The sequence below is a fragment of the Papaver somniferum genome, chromosome 11, assembly GCF_003573695.1.
Source record: "Papaver somniferum cultivar HN1 chromosome 11, ASM357369v1, whole genome shotgun sequence".
NCBI classification, from domain to species: domain Eukaryota; kingdom Viridiplantae; phylum Streptophyta; class Magnoliopsida; order Ranunculales; family Papaveraceae; genus Papaver; species Papaver somniferum.
The window spans coordinates 75,290,871-75,298,305 of record NC_039368.1 but is presented as its reverse complement, the minus strand read 5'-3'; positions in this window follow the sequence as shown (position 1 = coordinate 75,298,305).

Sequence of the window (7,435 nt, the reverse complement as noted above, 5' to 3'; positions counted from 1 at the left end):
CGAAATCTTCGTCACTTCCAAGTACTCCAATGATTCCAAAGGTTGTAAGTTTAACATCATCGTTGTTGAAAATCCGTAGCTATAACAACAAGAAAACACGAGTTCTCAATCATTGTTATACAATGTCATAGTATCATTATTCAGCGCCAAAGTTCAATTGTATCACAACTTCAACAATAATACTATGGTGATATGTATCACTCCCCCTTCGTCAATAATCCATCTCACATGGAAACCACTCCCCCTTACATAATGATCCGAAAACCATATGTATTTTTAGTGTGAACTACATATTAATTCTCCCCCTTTTTGTCAATAAAATTGACAAAGGCAAAAGAACGGGATCCTAATGAAATTTCCGAAAGAGACATTTCATGACCAATAGAAAGAACACATATCATCTTATTTAGATGCAATCATAAAGCCGGAGCTAAATGCATTCATCAAGGAGTTTAAAGATACAAAATAACCCCTATAATATTCCACAACCGCACTCCCCACAAATATTTGGCAATTAAGCGCAAGTTCAAAAAGAACTCTCCCCATAATATGTCATTCCCAAGGGAACAACAAGAGCGACCTTAATTTCGAAAGAAAAGAAGGATTTCTTTGGACATAAAAAATCACATACAAGTACGAATTTGAATCCAAAAATATTCAATTAAGTTAACCATAAACGATCTCATAATTAACTTAACCGAATATGCTCAACACAAGTACACTTATGGAGACTTAAAAACGCTCAGTTAGATTAACCACAAGAAGACCCATAGTTAATCTAATTGAACTACACAATCAAACTAATCACAAAAGTAATCAATTTAATTGGCCATACTCACATAAGAGAGTCTATGGAGCAATGACTAAGTTAATCACGAAAATAATCAACCCAGTCATGAACGCTCAAACATAAGAAGACTTATGGAGTCATAACTAAATAACCAAACAAGATGATTAATTTAGTCCAAAATGCTCAACGTAAAATACCTTACGGAACAACAACAAAGCTAATCATAAAAATAATCAACTTGGTTGTTTCGTGCTCAATATAAGACACATTACGGAGCCACACAGTAATACATAAAATATGGATCAGGGAAGATCAATTACTGTGGAATATACAAGGATTCATTCTATTTTCCATCTCTATTCGCATAACGATATTTAATAGACATAATCCTTGCAAACAAAATATTTTAACCTATCTTCCATCAATAATTGATGATATAGGCTTAACTTTTGTATTTTTCAAAAGTTCATTCATTCTTTCATCAATACATGCATATCAACTCATACGACTTTACTTTTGACAAGATATGGGACAATCAAGTTCACGGACGCAAACACATATCCCATAACAATATTGCAATATATAAAATCATAAAGATTAATACTGCAAAAATCATCTTCCAAACAATTTAGAATTTAAACCAATAAATCTAAAAACAAGAAGATGAAAACGTTGGACATAGCTATGTGTAATCACAATAATGGATATTCCAACCTCTAGTTATTCTTCTAAACAAAAATAAGAACAATAGAAGAATTACTAGATATAAACTCCTAAAAAGCATTTCACTTACTTTCAATACTTTTCTCAAACTCTCTGTATTCATCAAGCTCATCTTCAATTAAATCAATCCTCGATTCCAGATGATCCATATTTTCTTCGAGTTTCTTGGATGTGGATTCAAGTTCATTTTTTAGGGCACGAACTTGTTCTAAGACGAGATTCATGGTTAGAGATAACTTATCAAACTGACAAACATAGATGTTCCCATCCAAAGAGGGATCATGAATATCAGGGCTCATCACATTATCAGAAGAATCAAAACGTATCTTCTTAGAAGGAAAGAGAATAGTCCAAACATTATCTTTTTTACTCGAAAGACTTGAAGAAGACATGATAGGGAAGATATAAGAAATGTTTTATGCTAAGGAGAAAAACTTCATTTTAAAATCAAGTGAGGATAGGATAAAAATATCCAAATTGACCTTTGACCAAAACCCTAAAAACAATAATCCTCAGAAAAGATCTTTAACCAAAATAAAAAACGTTTGAACAACCAAAAATCTAGGCTACATAACAGAAAACGTTTATCACTGTCGTCTGGAAGATTATGATTTTTGTCTATGAGGAAGAAACAAAAATCATCAATACAGTATTACAAACTATAGTTATTCCAATTCTTTGAAGAATTGGATAGATTCTTTTGAGAAGATGCAGTATGTGATATACCTTGTTTCTGTTGAGCTCTTGAGAAAGAAAAGTTATCTGCATCATTCTTTCTTTCTTTTAACACAGATTTGAATACCTTGATTGTTCATTATCGTAAAATATGTATTCCATTGGAAACCTCTTTTACAAAGGATGAGGGTTTTGTATGAGATTTCTTTTTCCTCTTCGAAAAACGTTTGACAGAGATGAACTTTTCTTGTTCTAAAGTGCCACAGGCTTTAAGATTTTCCTGATAAATATGTGAGGGAATCACAGGAGTAGATAAATTCTTGTGATTTTCTATATGATCCTTGTTGTCAAGGTGACATATGGAATCAAGAGAAATTTGCTGATAATTCGTAGTCGAAGAAGTTCGTTTTTTTTTTAAGAATCACGATTGATCAAATCCAATTTTAATTTAGACAGTTGGTATTCCAGATTTTCAATCCTTTTAACTAAGACTTTATTTTCAAGATGAGTTTCATAGGAAGTAAGTTTGTTTATTGTGGAGTCAGGACAGTTAGGAGGACAGACGTGATTATCAACAAAGAGATTAAGAGAACCATCATATAAATCATCCTCTGGACAGTAGTCAAGAGTGGCCATCCACGCTTTCGTTATCTCGCTTGTCTCCGTATCAGGACAAACAGAAGTATTGTGAATACTTCTATAGCACATGAAACTAGAATTGTTAACATAGTTTTTCTGAACCTTTTTATTGATTGACTGAACTTTCTTTTGAGACTTTTTTTTTCTCTGCCTGAGAGATTTCTTCAGTTGTTGTATAAACAACAACAGAGTTGAATTAAAGCAATTCTCATCCCTTTTGTCAGTCAATTGAGAACATCGAGACTTACGATCAGGTACAATAACATGGTTGCTAATCAGATGTCGTTTCTCTCTTTGCTCAAGTTCAAGATCGAATATTTTCAACTTTCCAGCTAGGGTATTTCTGGATAGTGTATCAAGGTTATTTCCCTTAACGATGGCATGCTTCTTAGAATCGTATCTAGATGGCATTGATCTGAGAATTCTCATCACAATGTTCTTTTCAGGAATAGTCTTACCCAATGCAAAAGATGCATTAACAATTTCAGACACTTTGTGATTAAACTCATAAAATGTTTCTTCATCTGCCATATGAAGGTTTTCCCAATCGGAATTAAGGTTTTGAAGCCTAGCTTCCTTTTCACTGGTATTACCTTCAAAAACGGTTTCTAAGATCTCCCAAGATTCTTGCGACTTAGTAAATTTATACACATGGTGCTAAAGATTTGGGGTAATGGCATGTATGATAGCGTTCAAATGTCGGAATTTTGCTTTGCAGCAAGTATCTCGGCAGGGGTGTATTCACCAATGTTCTTGGGAACGTTTACATCTCCAATTGCCACAACGGGAGGATCATATCCATCAAAGACATATACCCATGATTGAAAATAACGCGCTTGAAGAAAAGCTCGCATAACCGTTTTACACCATAAGTAATTAGAGCCATCGAAGACTGGTGGTACGTTAATTGAGATAGCACCTCTGTCCATAGAGTCAGATCGCTACAAACACAGACTTGTAAGGTCTTAAACGTGTTTGCCTGCTCTGATACCAATTGAAAAAACAGGGGTCTAATAATCACACCCAATATCTTGCTTAGCAATCTATATGAACAAACTCCAATATACTTTCTAGAGAATCAACTAGACAGTCAGACTCAATCTAGATATAAATATATCAAAGAGTTTATATCTCAATCTCACGATTTGATCTTCACTCAAACAAATAGAAATCTGCGAGTCTTTATCAAAGAGAGATAACTTGGATGGTACCAAAGACCAATATCCAAGTGTCAATCAATTTAAATCAACTACCAAAGAAGGTTAGATATTCTAATTGATTGAACAATGCACAACCTGTATTATTTCAATTATATAAACAAATATAATGCGTAATAGAAATAACACAGACACCAGAATTTTGTTAACGAGGAAACCGCAAATGCAGAAAAACCCCTGGACCTAGTCCAGATTGAACACACATTATATTAAGCCGCTACATACACTAGCCTACTGCAAACTAACTTCGTTTCGGACTGTAGTTGAACCCCAATCAATCTCACATTGATCCAAGGTACAATTACGCTCCTATGCCTCTGATCCCAGCAGGATACTGCGCACTTAATTCCCTTAGCTGATCTCACCCACAACTAAGAGTTGTTATGACCCAAATTCGAAGACTTCAATAAACAAATCTGTATCACACAGAAAAGTCTACGGCAATAGATAAAATCCGTCTCCCACGAATATACCTACGAGTTTTGTTCCGTCTTTTGATAAATCAAGGTGAACATGAACCAATCAATAACCCAGACTTATATTTTCGAAGAACAACCTAGTATTATTGATCACCTCACAATAACCTTAATCGATGCAACGAAAAAAGATATTGTGGAATCACAAACGATGAGACGAAGTGTTTGTGATTTCTTTTTTATCTTGCTTATCGGAGATATAAATCTCAAGCCAATTGTTATAATTGTACTCGTACGATAGAAACATCAAGATCAAATTACACAACTACGATAGAAGTAGTATCGGTCTGGCTTCACAATCCCAATGAAGTCTTTAAGTCGTTAACCTGGTTTTAGAAGAAGAAAACCAAAGGTTAAAAGAGAATCGATTCTAGCTTATGCAAATAGTATCATAGTAAGGTGTGGAGATTAGGTTTCCCAGTTGTTAGAGTTCTCCATGATATACACTTTCAAATCAGGGTTTGCAATCAATGTTAGATTAGTAACAAAGTATTGAATATTCACCATTAGATGAAAACCTGATTAGATTCAAGCTAATATTTCTCAACCGTTAGATCTAAAACTTAGTTTGTCATACACAAATAAAATGTCCAATTTTGGGTTTATAAACCGTACCCAAACATTAATATTTGTTGGTTCAACAAGTCAACCAAATGGTTATCCATATGATTACTCTCATATCAAACTTATTCTTCTTCACCATAACTAGTTCAAATGACTCAAATGAACTAGTTAAAGAGTTTTTAAATTACAAGGAAATCTTATGTAACTACACAAGACATAATTGAAGCAAAATCGGTTTGATTCACTCGAATCGGTTCATGAAATTTATATCCACGGTTTGCAAAAGCTTTCCTTAGTTTATTTAAACATTAGTTCAAGAACAACCGACTTTAGATATAACCTGCTCAAGTTCGCGTACTGGGTTCAAGGACTTAAGCTCATGGAAGGAGTACGCAAACTCCAGCAGAAAATATCGGGCCGAGAAGTTTCGCAAGTTCGCGGACTTGGCTCACGCCACTTCCAACTTCTCTTGATCAACAAAGTTAGTAAACTTTGGTTCAAGGAATAGGACTTATGCATATATGTGTTTCCACAACAATGCTTATATCCACCAATGGTTATGTAATCTAAACTCTCATTTCAATCATTGAAACATTCTCAAAGAACATTATATAGCCGTTATTCACAGACCATTTTTCGTCAGAGCAATTTTCAAAGTGATTGAAACATAACATGACTTTCATCACTTGGGTAAAGATGAATTCGGCTAAAGCGAAAGCTTACCAACACACATTTCGAGAAATAGATAGGCGAGGTAAACTCGGCTCAAAATAGCAAATGTGTATAATGAAAGTCTATATATCAAAATGACTTTTGTCTCAAGAGTAGGAGATAAAGTAAATAGACTTTTGAATGACAGATAAGTTCAAGTCTCCACATACATTTTAGTCGATGAAGACCCACCAGTTCCTTGAGTAATCCTTCGTCTTGTATGATGTTTTCAATGGAGTCTTGAGCTCAACTACACTTTCTATCCTAATCCGAGACCTTAGCTCTAATAGGCTAGTAATCAAGACTTATAGTTTTGATCACTAATATTGACAAACATGCTTGAGATAGCAACCATGCGAGTTCGACCGAGCAATGCTTTAACATAGTCATATAAAAAACTTTTCTCAACATGAGTAAGAAGACACTAAATATGAAGAGGTGCAAGTTCCAAAGAAAAGTGGTCGACCAAAAAAATGAGAAAGCGGGACAAGTAGCGCACAAGCCAAGATAAATGTTCCAAATGTTCCTTCACAAATTGAGCATGAAGAAGCACCAGCTAAGATGAAAAGGGGTCGACCAAAGAAGGGAGAAAGCGAGACAAGTAGCGTACATATGGTCCTTTCAAATGATCCAATCGCTCTTTCTCAAGAAAGTCAAGCGCCAACAATAAACAATGAGCCAAACGATCTAATCATTCCTTCTCAAGAGAGTCAAGCGAGTACAACACGAGTATCAATGATACGTGTAAGGGACAAGCAAGATAAATGGGTTCTATGGAGACTCTAAGGGCTGCTCTTGGTGATGGAAGCACGCCTAAGGATGAACGAGGTAAACCCCATCGAACGTGTTACATCATATTCGAGTAGTATTATTCGAAACTTCCTGAATTCATTAAGCCCTGTGTGTTATGTACCGACGATGTGGATGCGGATGGGAATATTGGTTACCATGTTGTGTCGGAATAAATAAGCCATAGAAGTTTGGCGTACGATGGGAACCTAACCCAATGTCAATATTTTAGAAAGACGATGACCTTACGCTTACAAGAAAACAAGGATTTTTACATTTCGATGATGAAGGAAGGATCAAGAAAGGATAAAGAAGTGAGATTTGATGAAATGGTTGCTAGTGTTCAAGGGACAAAGGGGAATAGACCAATTACCCCAGAGTATTGGATGAGCAATGAACATGCCTTTATGTGGTCATTTTATGGCAGAAACGTGGAGTTGCGTTGTTCATTTATTTGGTCAGGAAACATATTATACATATGCCCCTAAATACAAAATTTTGGATGAATCGCTTAAGGATAGAAGAATTGTTTTATTCAACCCTAACAACATACATTATATCAGTTTCAGGCTACGTGAAGATTTTCCATTACCATCGGTCCACCACTGTGTATGTTTCATTATGACTCAGAGATCACCAAGAAATGGCTAGAAAAATACGAGCCAAAAATGAGGCGTTGGGAAGAGTTAGTCGAACCGGATCAATTGAAGGTTCTTCAAGTGCTGGAATAAGTATTTTATTTTTGTTAAGAACTTAAACTATTGGATGCTTATATTTTGTCGCTTTCATATATTATATGTTGCAAATTGAACCATGCTTAATGAATGAAAGTGATTTGTATTTTCTGGGTA